Below are 18326 nucleotides of genomic sequence, written 5' to 3'. Positions count from 1 at the left end.
CTAGCATGTGGTATATACATAATAGCAAACATTTAGCATATTGTACCCCTATTTAATGCTTACAACAATCCTATAAGAATACATATTGTTATATTAATATTTTCATCTTATAGATGAGAGAACTATGTTCTGAGATATTAAGTAATTTCTTTGCCCAATGTCTGGGCAGTTTTAGAACTGGGATTTTTGATCTGGCCATTATAATCCACTGCTCCTCGGAAAGGTATGAAGCAGCTCCACTTTATAAGAGATGGAATTAGGCTCCAACTCTGGTTAACCTGCAGGAGGTTTCTGAACAGGAACAGTTCACAGCTTGCTCAGCTGCCATACTTCTCTCTGTGGTCTTTGTTTTTTTGCTGTGTTTTGGTTTTCAAGACAATCATGAACCTCACCACAACTGGAAGACATCTCATCTTTGATGGACTCTGACAGGGCTGATGAGTTGGTTGCTGAACTCTCCATGGTTACTGTTGGGCTTTAGGCTAGAACTCTTCTGTACTTTCAGCTCTTTGAATATGTTTCAGGCAGCAGTTAAGCAGGTCTGAAATTACATGTGAAATCAAATTTAAAAACAACTGATTATTTTCTCTTCCTCAGTCTTTCATCTCCAAAATATAAATTGTGAGTCCCCCCCCTTTTTTTTTTTAGAACTAAACTAGGGTCTGTTTGCCCAGTGCAGTAAGACTAGATATCCACACCAAGTTTTGCAGCAGGAGAAAGAAAAGTGTTTACTTATCGGGCACCAAGCAAGGAGGACTATGCAGCTAATGCTTAAATCCTGATCTCCTTGATGGCTTGTAGGTTAGGGGCACATTTCAGAAAAGCAGAAGTTACAGGCACAATTATAAATCAACTCATGGCACTTACTCCTTGGTTTTGGCCTAAAGGGGTGGGATATTTTGGGGGGTGGCCACAAGTCATAGGTAGATTCAAGGATTTTCTGATATGCAAAAGCTTTATTTAAAAAGTTGGGGTCAGCAGAAAAGAATGTTTACTCTAGCTCATGGGTGTGAGTTTCTCCAGGCCCCTCAGGAAGAAATTTAGAACAAAGAATGGGGTTCAGATTTCAGTCCCTAGGTCCCCCTTATTTGAGCTCTGTGGTGGGCAGATAGATCCCTTTGGTGGGGGTCAAGGTTCTGAAAAGCAACTCTGGAAACATGTGTTAAGATATTATCTTTAGTTTCTATAGGGGAACCAAACATCCCATGATTCTAGCTTCCATGGCTATCGTTTTAGGCTACAATTACCTTATTGCTTATCAAGTTGTTTATTTACTTTTCTGGGCTAGCTAGGTACCTAGAATTTCACTTGAAGAAACTCAAGATTTTCCTTCATTTCCATGCTTGGAGGGTGGGCACAGGTCCCGAAGAGGGGAGTCCCTGCTCTGTTTCACGTTTTCATTTTTTCTGAAATCTACAGCACCTCTCATCAACCTCTAGTGTCAGTTTCACAGTGGTTCATATTAAGACATGGTTGGCTGGAGTAGCTCATCATCATCTCTTTTTAAAAACATAAAAATGTGACAGTCTTAAAGTTAGACTGCTGAGGATAGGATGGGGTCCTTCATCAATATGGAGGCTTCTGTGACCTAATCTCATCAGAAGATCCTTGGCTTGGTTGATTCAGTGGCCGGGATGGGTTTTGCACTGGCCACTTTGAGCAGTTTCCTCTTTGTGACAAGGCCAGTGAGGGTTAGTCTTGTAGTCTAGGAATGGTAGTTCTGAATCAAGGTCAACTCTTGGTCTAATTAGTGATATAATCTGTTCAACCAGTAAAATTAATAAATGGAATTTGCCCAAGAATAGGTGAAGCTGGTACCTTTTATTGGAGAGACTCCACTGAGACCCCAGATGTCTCAAAATACCTTTCCTTTTGTTTCACCTTGGCTCATCTTGGTCCTATTACCTGCAATAAGATTATTCCCAAGGTCTATTTATACAACAGATCTCAGAAGTTGAGCCACAGGATTTCGATTTTTTACTGAAGTGTAAGAATGAAGACATATGCTCAGAAGCTCTGAAGAAATTGTCAAGCCTTCTTCTACTAGTACATGTTAATGAATTAGAGTAGGCAGCGTAGCCTTAGAGAATGTATGAGTTAAAGTGTGTCCCCCCAAAAGATATGTTGAAGTCCTCATCCCTAGTACTTGTGAATGTGACCTTATTTGGAAATAGGATCTTTGCAGATATCACGAAGTTAAGACAAGGTCATACTAAAGTAGGGTGGGTCTTAATTAGTATAATCATTGTCTTTAGAAAAGGAGAAGAGACATGGAGACAGGGAGAATGCCTTGCGACAATGAACGCAGTCATCAGAGTGCCACGTTCACAAGCCAAGGAACACCAAGGAATGCCATCAACACCAGCAGCTAAGAGAAAGGCATGGAAAAGATTCTCCCCTAGAGCCTTTGAAGAGAGCACGGCCCCTCCTGTCACCTTGATTTTGGACTTCTAGCCTCCAGGACTGTGAGAGAGTACATTGCTGTTGTTTGAAGCCATCTGGTTTGGGGTAATTTGTTATGGCAGCTCTAGGAAGCTCCTACAGACAGCAAGGAGAGGCTGGCCTTGGTATAGGGGTTATGGGTTTCCATGGAATTAGAAAGCAGGCACTGTCTTCCTTGATGGCTGTAAGTTAGAGGCAGGAGCCACTAGCAGCTCTGTATGGGTAATTTTTCAGGCCCGGGGTTCATTCCATGTGGGAGAAGCTCCTCCAAGCCAACCACAGTTGTGCTAAGGCTCTGGGCTGTTGCCTACAGGAGGAATCCAGGCTAACTGAGCAGCACAGCACAGTTTGCAAAGGATCAGGTGCTTGGGTGGGTGCCGAAAGAAAGAAGAGTTTTCCCAAGAATGTCTGTTTCGCAGCTGTGCTCAGGGCCAGTTTCCCTGAAAAAAGACAGAACACATCAACTTGCTTCTGTGAAATGTAGGAGTTAATGCACCCAGTGCTTGTTCCTGGCCTATTTGATTCTGCGCCACCTTTCTTAGGGTTAACTGACATTGCCCATTCTGATTTTTCCAACCTAAGCATTCCCTATCTCTGTGTTTATGGCCTGCCAGCAAGAGAGTTCAGGGAGCCGATTTAGTTACCTTTAGTCTGCTAATTCCACTAGGTGCTTAATAAATATTGGCCAATAAATGTTTATTTTTGCATCCAGAAAAGCAATGACATGAATGCTGTGGCGCATTATCCAGAATTCTGCTCAGGACTGAAGCACTTACTTTTCTAGCTGTTGGGAGTGTTGGCTGCTGAGAGCTCATGGGCAAGTCTCTCCTTAAGCTTTGCCTGATGCAGGCTGCCTGGCCCAAAGTTATGTCCTTTGCCAGGCACTTTCTCCATTTAATGACTAGCCAATGGAGGAGTATAAAGGCCCAGTCCCCTTGCCTCAAGTAAGACCTCTCTCAAGGGTCATCCCTCCTCCAGAACTCCCCATAGGATGGGCTGAGATCTTTATTGAAGCTACACCACAGTTTGATTTCTGCCCAATTCTCCTTCCCTTGCTTTCCTACAGGTCTTGTTCCTAAGAACATTCACTTCTCAGAGCGCACTCACTCCCTCACACAAATCTCAGTCTCGAGGTCTGTTTTCCGGGGACACTGATCTAAAAGATCCTTCTACTTGATCCTATGTAAGTGAGAAATACACTAACCACACTTATTCGATACAGAATCTGAAATGTAAGAGCTACAGAAGTAAAATAAAATGCCTAATGGCTGGGCCTTTAAGGGTCTACAGCTCATCAGGGTTTTCATGGGTTCCGAGCACAGCGCAGCTCTCAGTAGACATCTGTTGAATAAGGTAATGGACAAGTGTTCACGGAATTTACCTTGGCCCTGGAATCAACTAAATGGGCTTTTAAGAAGGTTTTATATCCCTTTGAGGCTGGGCACAATGGCTCACACCTGTAATCCCAGCACTTTGGGAGGCTGAGGTGGGCAGATCACTTGATGTCAGGAGTTCAAGACCAACCTGGCCAACATGGTGAAACCCTGTCTCTACTTAAAAAAACAAACAAACAAACAAACAAAACAAAAAAGCCAGGTGTGGTAGAGTGCGCCTATAATCCCAGCTACTCAGGAGGCTGAGGCACAAAAATCACTTGAACCCAGGAGGCGGAGGTTGCAGTGAGCTGAGATTGTGCCACTGCACTCCATCCTGGGTGAAAGGGCAAGACTCTATCTCAAAAAGAAAAAATAAAAAAGGTTTTATATCCCTTTGTAATGGGGAGGAAGGTCTTTGGAGTCCGTATTAGTTTCCTATGGCTATATTATTATTAAGGCCAAAATAAAGAAAAGAGAAATTTATTCTCTCATAGCTCTGGAGGCCAGAGTCCAAAGTCAAGGTGGCCCAGGCCATGCTCCCTCTGAAGACTCCAGGGAAGGGTCTGTCCAGGCCTCTTCCCTGCTTCGGTGGTTTGCTAGCCCTCTTTAGCATTCCTTAGCTTGTAGATGCATCATGCTGAGCTCTGTCTTCATGTTCGCATGGCATTCTCCCTATGTGCATGTCTCTACGGCCAAATTTCCCCTTTTTATAAGGACACCAGTTATATTGGAATGAGGTCCCATCCTACTCTAGTATGACTTCATCTTAACTAATTACATCTTCAACAACCTACTTCCAAATAAGATCACATTCAGAGGTACTGGGAGTTAAAAACTTCAACATATAAATTTTGGTAAGGACATAATTCAATCTGTGACATGGTGCCTCCCACCATTTTCTATGGTGTTTTAAGTTTTGGGTTCTGAATCCCAGATTCTCCACCTTGCCCTGTGGTAAGAATGCTGAGGCTGCAGAAGGAAGATGGCAGAAAAAATGGGACCCACAGCAGCAGGTCTGAGTCAGAGGCGGTCAGGTTCTAGTTGTCAGAGGAGTGAGAATATTGAAAAGCCCAACCTCAACGATGGGGCCTGGCTGGATTGGGAAAAGGTTCTGTGCATTTTGTTGGTGGCTACAAACACAACTATGTTTCATTCTTTAATTGATGTAGATACTCCTCCCTCCAGAACAGGGAACTTAACTCCTCACTCCTTAAATAGAAGCTATGCATATAATTTCCTTCCAAAGTGTGGAAAGGGGAAAAAAAGAGTCATTTTGCAGTAGAGAAACCTGACAAACATCCCCTCAGCCAGGAGATCAAGGTCAAGGTCAACAGTGAGAAGTTATGTCGATAGTGCGTAGCCTTGATATGATGCAATGAAAATGGCACTTCACCTCTGTGATTTTCCTCCCCAAAATTCACAACCACATATAACCATGAGGAGAAAGATGAGACATGTGCCATCTGAGAGATGGCCTACAAAATACCTAGCACTCCTCAAAACCATCAAGGCCATCAGAAACAAGAAGGGTCGGAGAAGGTGCCATAGCCATGAAGAGCCTAAGGAGACACGATGACTAAACGTAACATGGCATTCTGGAGAGGACCCTGGAACAGAAAATAGACATTAACTGTAAACTAAGGAAATCTGAATAAAGTATGGAGTTTGGTTAATATGAGTGCACCAATATCGGTTCATGGAGTGTAGCAAATGGACCACAGAGATATGTTAACAACAGGGAACTGGGAAAGGAATATGTGCAAGCTCTAGCTCCCCAATTTTGCTGTAAATCTAAAATCCTTTTAAGATGAAAGAGTTTTTAAGAATATAATTTTAAAAGTACCCTTTGATTATTTTCTCTAAGCACTGATCGTTCCACCTTGTGTTGAAAGGATTTATCTTTGCTTTCACTGGACTTTCTTGGCTTCCTTTTATCATAGCCTTAACCACAGGCTACAGTATAATTGTTGAAAAGGCACCCATGCCCTTGTCATGAGTCTGTGCCTCTAAGGCATTGCTGCCTACATGTTTGAGATTTCTTTGGCCAGACATGTCTTCATACGTCTATTCTAATTTGTGGTTCTCAACCTTCCCTCTGCCAAGATACCTCTGCAGAGTAGTTCTCCACCTGGGCAGCACATGGAAACAACTGGGAAAGTTTTACAAATCCTGTTGCCCAGGCCCCAGCCAGCTTCAGGTGATCCAATGTGCAACCCAGGTCGAGAACCACTGCTGTGTGCTCCTCCCCTATGGCTGTCCTCTGTGTTTCCGGGACTTCCTACCAGCCCCACTCACTCCAGTTCTGCTTTATACTCCTACTTTGGTAAGCTAGGTGATTTTTCATTTCAAAAACTTCAGTAAAGAGTTCTCTCCTTTATTTCTTAGCCAACAGTTTTATCTCACAGCTACTCAAGAACAGAAGGCAGGCTGGGCATGGTGGCACATGCCTGTGATCCTAGCACTTTGGGAGGCAGAGGGAGGGAGATTGCTTGAGCCCAGGAGTTCCAGACCACCCGAGGCAACATGGTGAAACCCTGTCTATACAAAGATGAAAAAAAAAAACATTAGCCCAGTGTGATTGCAGGCACCTGTAGTCTCAGCTACCCAGAAGGCTGAGGTGGGAGGATCACTTGAGCCTAGGAGGTCAAAGCTACAGTGAGCTGAGATCGTTCCACTGCACTCCAGCATGGGCAACAGAGTGAGACTCTGTCTCAAAATAAAACAAAACCTAAAACCAAAAAACAGAAGGCAGAGAAGAGTGGCCACTGTAAAAGTTTGTTTATTCCCAGGGATAATATTAAAAAGTGCATAACAAGCAGGACATTGACCAATCTGACCACTGGTGGGAGGTAAACAGTTAGTAAGGGGCTTATTGGTTGAATACCAGCCCTGCTTATTCTTCCCCTACCTCTATTTAACCAGAGAACTTAAAGGAGGAGATATGGAGAGGGAAAGAGAAAATTCTTCATTCTTACTGTGCCTGGCATGCTGGGAGTAATGGGGACACTGAGGCACCCAAGAGGCAAAACTAGAGTTCCCATCAACTGCTCAGCCCCTCTCAGAACTTTGAGAAGGAAACAAATGGGAGCTCCTCCACTTTGGATTAATTTGCTCAAGGTGTTCTCCTAAGATTATGACTTATACTCCTTCGAAATTTGTGTAATTGATGCCTTTGGAAAATATGTCCAAGACTCATCTTTCACCCTTTTCCAGAATGAAGGCTGAATCCAGAAAAGATCACCCTGCTCCCTTCTCAAACATGACACAGAATAAAGAGGGTCAGAGTACATGTCTTTTGTTGTTTTAACCTGAACCCTGGAAGCCAAAGCCTGCACAGGCTTATCTTCCACAAGTATGGGTCAATCACTTTGACCTATTGACTCTGCGTCTGGTCAAGCACTCCAGAACGCCATGGACAGCTATAGGATTCCCCACTGAGCAAATGTTGACTTACCCTGTGGGTCTCCTGACACTATTACAAAGTCTATTCCATCAGAGACTAAGTTGTTAAAAAACGAAGAACTTGGTTTTAGTTTACTGTATGTTGCTCAAGGAGTATTTATGGAAAATTGCAATATTACTACTCCACATGAACTCATCAACATACTGCCACTTTCAAAAGTTAAAAGTAGGAAAAAAGATGGTCTTTGTTTTAGAATGTGCTAATATCTTATTCTTTTCTTTCAATTTTCTGTTATGTGCTTAAGAAGCTCTTGTACTGTTCCTTAATTTTGCTATAAAATATTCTTTACATTAAATATTATAACAAAGACAAAAATTAATTTGGTCTGCATAATACCTTCTCTCTCAACCTAAGTGTACATTCACAGATGATTGGATAAAGAAAATGTGATATATATATATTTGACTTTCAATGTCCTTGTTATGCGCACACACACACACACACACACACAAACCATGGAGTACTACTCAGCCATAAAAAAGAATGAAATCATGTCTTTTGCAGTAACATGGGTAGAACTGGAGGACATTATCTTAAGTGAAATGACTCAGAAACAGAAAGTCAAACACCATGTGTTCTTATAAATAGGAGCTAAATAATGTTTACAGATGAACATAGAGTATGGAATAATAGTTACTGGAGACTCTGAAAGGTGGGAGGGTGGGGGTTGAGGGACGAGAAATTACTTAATGGGTACAGTGTACATTATTCAGGTGAAGGTTACAGTGAAAGCCCAGACTTCATCACTACATAATATATCCATGTAACAAAACTACACTTGTACCTTTTACATTTATACAAATTTTTAAAAAAAGATTTCAAATGATTTTTAAATGAATTACATATATACCCTAACTTGTTTTATTCATTTTCTTTTTCCTTCCAATCTTGGAAAAAAACTTTTTATATAATACGAACACATTTCCAACATTAAATATCCTTAAAACCTTAAAGTTGAAGACAAAAACATAATAATGATAAGCAAAGACAATGTTTGATCCAAATAACACATCCTACATTTTTTAAATGAAGGTGTTTTTCATTGTGATTTGCGCAACTGGTTTACTGCATTTTCCAGTATTTCTGCTGCTTGACTGTATCTGCTGACTAAAGTTAATTCTGTTAACGGTTATTATCCTAAAGGTTTTTTTTGTAGTTTCTAAATTGGTTTAATTTGGAAACAGAACATTAGCTGTAGATAAAATAACAATGAAAGAACATATTTTAGTAAAACTTACGTACATGCCATTCTATGTTATAATAAATGTTTCATCTAATTTTCAGATTGTTGTAATCTTTTCACTATCACTTGTTCATGAGTTTATGCAAAGCAGTAATACTTTGATAAATGATTCTTTACACACTTGAAATCTTTTTGTGCCTTCTGAGTGTTTATCACAATGAACCTTTTAAATAACTACCTTATTAAAGGCAAATTTAACTGAAGAATAGTTTTGCTTATGTTGAGTTGCATTTTGCAATATTGTCATGATAATGACTTGATGAGGCTTTGCTTTTCTGATTATTTCTTGAATTAGAAAAGTAATATTTGCTCATGTTTTCAAAAAGTTTCAAACTGCTCCTGAATCACTCTCTTTTAATAAAGTTTTTAAAAACTGCTTTTATTAAACTATGGTCCATACAGAAAATGCACAAATCGTAAGAGTACAGCTCAGTGAATTATAACAAATTGAAAGCCCCAACGAACAACCATGAAGGTCAAGGTAAAACATATTACCAGCACACCCAAATTTCTCTTTGCGCCCATTCCAATTACTACACTCTCTTTCCTCAAAACTTCCCTCTCCTCAGAAAACAAAACAACAACAGCAACAACAAAAACCCACAACTGTCCTAACTTGTAATACTTTAGTTTTTTCTGTCTGAACTTTATATGAATGGAATCATGCTATATAATCTCTTTCATGCCTGGCTTCTTCACTGGACCTAATGTTTGTAAAATGCGTTGGTATGATGAGTGTAGGTAATTGCATTTATTATCTTTATTTTAATTTCATTGTATGACTGTACCACAAGTAAGCTATCTATTCTACTATTGATAGACATTTCGGTTATTTTCAGGTTAGGGCTTGTGATGGTTAATTTTATGCGTCAACTTGACTGAGCTATAGGGTACCCAGATATTTTGTTAAACATTATTCTGTCCATTCCTGGATGAGATTAACATTGCATCATTAGACTGAGTAAAGCAGATTGCCCTCCCTAATCTGGGTGGCCCTCATGTAATCAGTTGAAGGCCTGAATAGAAAAAAAGGCTGATCCTCCCCTGGCTAAGTGATAATTCCTCCTGCCTACTGGTCTTCAAATTGAGACATTGGCTTTTTCCTGCCTTTGGACTTGAACTGAAACATCAACTCTTCCTGGGTCTTGAGCCTGCCAGCCTTTTACTGGAACTGCACCATTGGCTCTCTGGGTCTCAGGCCTTCAGGCTCAGACTGGAACTGCACCATTGGCTCTCCTGAGTCTCCAGCTTGCCTAGGGCAGATTTAGGACTTGTCAGCCTCCATAATTGCATGAGCCAATTTCTTATAATAAAACTCCTTCTATATATACAAATCCTATTGGTTCTATTTCTCTGGGGAACTGTGACTAATTCAGGGCTCTTATTAATAATAGTACTGTGAGCATTTTTTTTTAAGACAGAGTCTCACTTTGTTGCATAGGCTGGAGTGCAATGGTGTGATCTTGGCTCACTGCAACTTCTGCTTCCCGGGTTCAAGCAATCCTCCCACCTCAGCCTCCCAGGTAGCTGGGACTACAGGTGCATGCCAGCACACCTGGCTAATTTTTATATTTTTAGCAGAAATGGGTTTTCACCAGGTTGGCCAGGTTGGTCTCAGACTCCTGACCTCAGGTGATCCACCCAACTTGGCCTCCCAGTGTGCTGGGATCACAGGTGTGAGCCACCACGTCCAGCCCTGTGAGCATTTTTGAACCTGTTTTTCGATGTATTTGAGGCATTTTTCTTAGCTATATATCTAGGAGGGGAATATCTAGGTTAAAAGGTAAGCATAAGTTTGACTTTAGTAGATAATAACAGTTTTCCAAAATGGTTACATCAGCTCTTTTTACCATCTCTACCTTGCTCACCAGGAGAGTACGAGTGTCTTCCTTGCTCTACATTCAGACCAGCTTTGTGTTGGTTTGGTTTTTCAGTCTTTCAAGTTTTATCCATTCTGCGAGGTGTGTACAGGTATTGCATTTTGGGTTTAATTTGCATTTGTCTGGTGACTAATGAGGTTGAGACATTTGTCTATCTCCTGTGAAGTGTCTGTTCAAATCTCATTTTCTATTGGATTATCTTTACCTCCATATGTATAATAAATTTTAAAAACCACTTACTGATTTCCTCTTCCCTAAATTATTTAAGTTCTTTGCTTGTTAAAGGTAGTGTTTTTGTCTGCTCATTATCAAGGATGAAAATTTTACCTCACCTATTCTATCTCTAGAATTCTCTTCCTCTACCTCACAATTTGTGTTAGTTATAATTCTTCTAGATTCTGTCTTAAAATTTTAAGTAATACGCTTAAACTTTTGTTTTGTGATCAAATATAGAATCTGTTGATTCCTTACTATATAAAATAAGTCACCTAGAAAAGTCCTTGGCACATAGCAGGGCTTCAGCAAATACTTGCTGAAGAAAGGAAGAGAAAGGATGAGAGAGTAGAAAGGAGGAGTACGTCCGTATTTTTCTCCCCCATTCCTATGCATTTATGTCAGTAATATAATTTTGTTTATATTTAGAAGGTTTGTAAAATTTACATTTTGATCTATATTATGGTTGCCTTCCATGTTTTATCTATAGGCTGGTTGAAAAAATTCAGACTAATGAACAGTATATGATCATGTGATCATGGTGACAGATTGTATCCCCCAAAATGTTTACAGCAGTATTTTCAGTCCCACATGACCTTCCAAAGCCTTGCCACTCTCCCATCAAGAGCTGGAATTGATCTCCCCTTCCTTTGAGCCTCAGTGGGTTTCAGTTGACTACCTGGCCTAATAAAGTCCAGTGCCAGTGATGCTTTGTGACTTAGTCCAGATATAACAGGCAACATAGCTTCAGCCTGATTCTTTCTTGGAGAGCTGAGCCATGTCTGGCTACACTGAAGCTGCATGCTGGAAAGGCCACATGGTCATAGAGAGATGCCAAAGAATTCCCAGTTGTCCCAGCCCTCAGCTGTCCAGCTCTCTTCTTCTTCCCAGTCCAGGCACTAGATATGTGCACATAGAAGCCTTCAAGATGACTCTAGGACCAGCCTCCATTGAACTGCAACCTCACGAGAAACTTTGAGCCAGAACCATCACCCAGTTGAGCTACTCCCAAATTTCTTGCCCACAGAAACCATGAGAGAGAATAAACGATTTTTGTCTGAAGCCATTAAGTTCTGAGGCAATGTGTTATGTAGCAGTAGATAACCAGAACAATCACTTACTGTAAAACCAGTTAGCATGGTTGAACCCATAGAGAAAAATGAATATTGTTCTATTTTATTAAAGTTGTGCCACTCACAGAAAAATATTTTAAACATCAAAATCAAATTAATGCTCTCTTCTTACTCTACTCAAAACTATGCCACATGTTCATTTACTTCATATCTGAAAACAACTGCTTTGTACAGCTTAAAAATTTTTTTTTTCAGTTTTTATCTGGCTTTCTTTTTCTTTGTAAACAGGAAAGATAGTTGCTTTATATTTTGTATTAGAATCTACCTTCTTCTTGAAGGCATTCTTCACAGAGTTCTCTGACCTATTCACACTGACTGCTACATAGCTGCTATCAAACTGGGATTTTATTTCAGTACTCTCTAGATTAGCACCTAGTATTTTTGGGTCTCTTTCTTGGATTCCTTTGTTCTATTAGAACGTACACTAAGGGCTGGGCTTGGTGGCTCATGCCTGTAATCTCAGCACCTTGGGAGGCTAAGGCTGGAAGGTTTCTTGAGGCCAGGAGTTTGAGACCAGCCTGGGCAACATAGCAAGACCCTGTCTGTAAAAAAACATAATAATAAAATAAAATAAAATAAAATTCGCTGGGCATAGTGGTGCACACTTGTCCTAGCTACTCAGGAGGCTGAGGCGAGAGGATCACTTGTGCCCAAAAATTGGAGGCTGAAGAGAGCCATCATTGCGCCACTGCACTCCAGCCTGGGCAACAGAGCAAGACCTTATTTCTAAAAATAATTTTTTAAATTTAAAAATAAAAAATAAAAAAAACATTAATTTTTAAGGATGCATAAATCATAAAGTTTCTGAATCATTGCATATCTTGTAATCGTCTCAATTTTGCCCTCACTCTTCATTGTATAGCCTCCAATCATCTAGTCCCCAGTCATTCTCCCTCAATATTTTAAAGACATGACTCCACTGTCTACTAGCTTTCAGTGTGGCAGGACAAGGTCTGTTGTCCATCTTATATTTGTTCTTTGGAGGTAATTTATTTTTCTCTCTGAAAAACTCTGAGATTTTCTCTTTAGCCTTAGTGTTCTAAAATTTATACAGACATGTCTAAGTATGGGCGACTGTCATTTTATTCAAATGCTTGACATTTAATAAATGTCTTTTTTCAGAGCAAAACAATTTTCTTTATTGTGTCTTGGATTACATTCTCCCCTGCATTTTTTCCAGAACTCCCTTAAGATAAACACCGGGACTCTGTATCTATTTTCACGGATGTAATTTTTCTTTTATATTTTTTATGTCTTTTTCTTTTTATATCTGGCCTTCTGGGAAATGCCCTTTATCAACCATGTCCCTAATTTGGTCTTCAGCTTTCATTCTATTTAGATTTATCATTGATCTAAAAAAAAATTTGACCATCATTTTAAATTTGGAATAAATTTTTCTTGTTCTCTAATTGATCCCCTTTGCCTTCAAAGCAGCCAGAACTTGTTTTATAGATGCAATAGCCTCTCAAATCTCTCTGAGGATAAACATAAGTTTAATCTTATTGTTTTTTCTGTTTCTTCAGAAATGATCGGTGTTCAGCTCCATATTTCTCTTGCCTCTCATTCATCAAATGCCTGAAGATCCTTTGTCAATCATTCACATGTATAATTGAAGAATTCTGTTGATTACACAGGTCATATAAGATGTATTTCATGAAGAGCTGTGTTTATTTGAAAGGCCATTTTCTGAATGGGAAGGCTGATCATGATTCTGTGTAAGTGGATGGCTCTGCCACAGTCAAGCTTTATCTAGCCAGCAAGTTCAGTGCTATTACAATTGCCCAAAGGGGAAGGACTTTATCTACATGCAGGGTGGAACTACACTTTGGACTGGAGCTGGGTTTCTGTTTATTGTAGAGGCTCTAAAGCCTTTCAGGCGGGACAATACTTCTGTCGCCACTCAAGCTGCACGTCCCTCCTATAGTCTACTTTCTACAGAATATACTCATTGGTGCTCCAGCTGTGGGTAAATAGCTTCTCTATACATGGAGTGGGGAGGGTGGGCCTGGCTGGCCCAGCTGTTCTGTGGTTTATCTCTTCTGTGGTTACCTACCCTGATCACTGCTCCAGGTCCAAGTTTGTTCTTTTTTACTCATTGGCTCCAAGCTTGGAGCCTCTCTAGGTGAGGACTATGAGTGAAGCCATCTCACCTGCATGTTGATGGCTTGTATATCACTCTGCTTTGGTATATTGATATGGATCACACACTTTCTGACTCCCGGAAATTTATCCAAGTCATTAAAGTTTCTGCTGATGACACTCTTTCTGTGTCAGCATTCTAATAGACTTATTCATCCATTAGATATCTTTATTCTCATTTCAATAGGCTCTTGGAAGAAAGAGTAGGCAAATACGCATGCTCTGTGTGCCTTGTTGAACTGGGATAGTCCAAAAAATTCCTCAATGTTTTAATTACCTGAAAATATTTTATTTAGGCAATAAAGCATTTCTACATTTCCCTAAATTAGAGAAGATACAATTATGTTACTGTTTCTAATGGAAAAATTGTGGGTTCAAAAAGTCAGAAGAATCATCTTGTCCACTATTGATATGGTTTGGACTTGTGTCCCCACAGAAATCTCATGTCGAATTGTAATTCCCCAGGGTTGCAGGAGGGGCCTGGTGGGAGGTGATTGGATCAGGGAGGTGGATTTCCCCCTTGCTGTTCTCATGATAGTGAGTGAGTTCTTACAAAATCTGGTTGTTTAAAAGTGTGTGGCACCTCCCTCTTTGCTCTCTTCCTCCTGCTTCAGACATGTAGGATGTGCCTGCTTCCCTTTTGCCTTCCACCATGATTGTAAGGTTCCTGAGGCCTCCCCAGCCATACTTCCTGTACAGCCTACAGAACTGTGAGTCAGTTAAACCCCTTTTTTTCCCTAATAAATTAACCAGTCTCAGGTAGTTCTTTATAGCAATGCGAGAATGAACTATTACAACAATCATCTTTCTAACAATTAGAGTAGCATAGTTATTTAAGGCTTGGTCTTTGAGTCAGACAACCTAGAATAGATTCTAGGTTACTTTACTTACTAGTTAGATGACAATGGGCAATTACTTGAACTCTCTGGGCCTCAGTTTTCTCATCTGTAAAATGGAGATTATGATACCTTCCTAGCAGGGTGTTATAAAGATCAGAGTACTCAACAGAGTGCCTGGCATGAAGTAATCTAATGGTATGCAGTAGCAGCAGCTGCTGCAATACTAGCACTATCATGTTATGATAACTATCAGTAATGAGACATTCTCCCTGTAATTATTCTACCTTCTCCTTGATATTATTGTTCTAATTCACCAGAGCTATAAGACCTTTATGGGTTTCAGTTTTGTTTGTACGACCTTCAATCCCAGCCTCTGCTTTAATTTCCAGATTGCAGAAAGTATGGCAAAGATAACGGAGTACAAATTAAATACAGATGATGGAACAGCATAAATATAATAATAATGCCCTGTGTTAAACAGCAAAGATTTTCCAGCATTTATCTCACTTATTCTTGCAAAATATTATGATGTATGTAGTTTAGGTACTTATTGGACATTTATCCAATAAACTTTTTTGAGCAAGTTAACTTTCTGGGCACCTGTTGTGGGGGAGAGCAATTGTTTTCCCAATTAACACAGGATTTTTAAAAGACACTTAAATAAAATGTATTTCTGACAATACAGGGGCCCATGTTCTAAATGATAGAGATACTCAGTTTTAATAACTGGCAGGTGTGCCTTGGAAAGTGGAGCACTGAAAAGCATTGCCCTACGCTAAGAGTTTCTTTTCAAAAATCTCTTTCTTTTAAAAATGAGGCAGTCCAACACAGAATTTTGATATATAAAATAGACAAAGGAGGGGCTGCTCTGGTTGAGAAGGGGGTTTGGGGACCTGGAACTCTGCCCACTTGGGTATCCCCTTTCCCTTTAGCAGCTGCCAATGGGAAGGCTGCAGAACCACATCTTTTTTTTTTTTTTTTTTTTTTTTTTGAGACGGAGTCTCGCTCTGTCGCCCAGGCTGGAGTGCAGTGGCGCAATCTCGGCTCACTGCAAGCTCCGCCTCCCGGGTTCACGCCATTCTCCTGCCTCAGCCTCTCCGAGTAGCTGGGACTACAGGTGCCCGCCACCATGCCCGGCTAATTTTTTGTATTTTTAGTAGAGACGGAGTTTCACCGTGGTCTCGATCTCCTGACCTTGTGATCTGCCCGCCTCGGCCTCCCAAAGTGCTGGGATTACAAGCGTGAGCCACCGTGCCCGGCAGAACCACATCTTTATCCCTCTAGAGCAGCGATCCCCAAACCCCGGCCGTGGACCAGAACTGGGCCTCACAGCAGGAGGTGAGTGGCGCGCGGGTGAGCATTACTCCTTGAGCTCTGCCTGTCAGATCAGTGGTGGCATTAGATTCTCATACGAGCACAAACCCTATTGTGGACTGTGCATCCAAGGGATCTAGGCTGTGCTCTCCTTATGACAATCTAACTAATAATGGCTGATGATGATAGGTGGAACAGTTTCATTGCCAAACTACCCCCCATATGGAAAAATTGTCTTCCATGAAACTGGCCACTAGGGACAAAAAGGTTGGGGACCACTGCTCTAGAGTTCTAAGGAGCAGCATTTGAAAACCATTGATCTGACTTATTCCAAGGACGAGTTCTCCAGTTTCCATCAAAAAGCTACTAGATTTACACGTCTTCTTTATGTGCCAGACGAATGTCTACAATAGTTTTCTTTTTTTTTTTTTTTTGAGATGGAGTCTTGTCCTGTGGCCAGGCTGGAGCGCAGTGGCACGGTTTCGGTTCACTGCAACCTTTGTCTACCGGCTCCAAGCAATTCTCTTGCCTCAGCCTCCTGAGTAGCTGGGACTACAGGCATGCGCCACCACACCTGGCTAATTTTTGTATTTTTAGTACAGAGGGGGCTTTACCATGTTGGTCAGGATGGTCTTGATCTCCTGACCTCGTGATCCACCCACCTCGGCCTCTCAAAGTGCTGGGATTACAGGTGTGAGCCACCGCACCCGGCCCTACAATAGCTTTAATCTTCCTAGTTACCAGTCCTGGAAGACATTACTATTCTGTTTACTATAATGGAAAGAAACCATAGTTCAAAGAGGTAGGTATCTTACCCAAAGTCCCACAGCTCATAAACAGAGGATTGGGCTTTTCACCCACAAATGTCTGACTCCAAATTCTTTGTCTTTCTGTTGCCTCAAAATGAATGAGAAAATCTCTAAGCTCCTTTCTGGCAATACAGTTCTACAATTTCAAAGTACTTTTTAAAGAGAGGAGTATAAAGCATTGATCAAAACATACACACTGCCAGATGCAGCAGCTCATGCCTGTAATCCCAGCACTTTGGGAGGCTAAGGTGGGAGGATCACCTGAGGTCAGGAGTACAAGACCAGCCTGGCCAACATGGTGAAAACCCATCTCTACTAAAAATACGAAAGCTAGCTGGGTGTGGTGGCAGGTGCTGGTAATCCCAGCTACTCAGGAGACTGAGGCAGGGAGAATTGCTTGAACCTGGGAGACAGAGAGTTACAGTGAGCCGAGATCATACTATTACACTCAAGCCTGGATGACAGAACGAGACTCCATCCCAAACAAAAGAAAACAAACAAACAAACAAAAAAAAACAAAACATACACACTGAGCCAAAACTGAGATAGAGAAGGGAATCTACTAACAAAAAAAAAAGTGAGAGAGAGAGAAAGAAAATTTGAGTGCAGCCAGGGATGGATTTTGACTAGTCCATTTTCTAAAGTCATTGGCTCTTTCTAAATTTATTGTAGAGAGAAATATTTTTTTAGATGCTTCCCTCCCAGGTAGTTTTGATTGGTTCCATCATTCTCAGCACAAACCCTGGTTACTTACTCTGCTATTCATGGCCACTGGAGTCTTGTTTAGTTTGTGATGATCTCCTTCTAGACCTGTTCTGTCAGTGATTCTGTTGCTGAATTTCCTGGTCTCTCACTATGTGCATCGTACTGCACTAAGTGCCAGAGGCAGAATCCCTGCCCTTAAGTCAGGTACACACAGGTTGGAACAAGAGAGACATATTTGGAAGGATAACAAGGAAGTCATACTACACATGTCAGTGAGAATCACAGAAAAGAGTATTCTAGAATTGCAGAGGTGGGAGTGGTCAGTGTGCTCTTGTCCAGTTAGGAAAGGCTTTGGGGAGGAGGAAGAGCTTGAACTGAGGCTCCAGGATAGATGGAACTTCAAGTAAGAGAGGAGAGGCGAGGTTAATTCCAGATAGAGAAACAGGCAATTGGTAGAATGATTTGGCTGGAGGAGAGGGCTTGCGTCTGCCAGCACCGTTATCTACTGGCAATACCAAAGACACTTTCTGTCCACCCCACTTCACCACAGGAATATAGGCCCAGTAAAAGCACCTTATTCCATATGAGCCAATCTTGAGACTTTGAAAAAATAAAAATAGTGTCTCACCAAAAGGGAGAAGAGATAACTTCTACATATGTCTTCCCTTGTGTCAGCACCCTGGGGCAGGAATTCTGTGGATCTAAATCCTTATGAAATAAAACTCTGGGTCAGGATTGTGTTAGTTTTCTAGGGTGGTCATAACAAAGTA

At 41.0% G+C, this 18326-nt stretch overlaps 1 long non-coding RNA gene across 1 annotated transcript; it reads right to left on the bottom strand.

The window, feature by feature from the left end:
• Positions 1–240: 240 nt before the first annotated feature.
• Positions 241–17797, bottom strand: LOC129473210 (uncharacterized). The gene is made up of 3 exons (XR_008654218.2): positions 17606–17797; positions 14781–14834; positions 241–541 (listed from the first exon to the last, which is right to left on the bottom strand). It is a non-coding gene; the product is annotated as an uncharacterized lncRNA (long non-coding RNA).
• Positions 17798–18326: the final 529 nt, after the last annotated feature.

The sequence above is a fragment of the Symphalangus syndactylus genome, chromosome 23 (assembly GCF_028878055.3).
Source record: "Symphalangus syndactylus isolate Jambi chromosome 23, NHGRI_mSymSyn1-v2.1_pri, whole genome shotgun sequence".
Taxonomy (NCBI): Eukaryota; Metazoa; Chordata; class Mammalia; order Primates; family Hylobatidae; genus Symphalangus; species Symphalangus syndactylus.
This window is presented reverse-complemented; position numbering and strand designations above follow the sequence as displayed.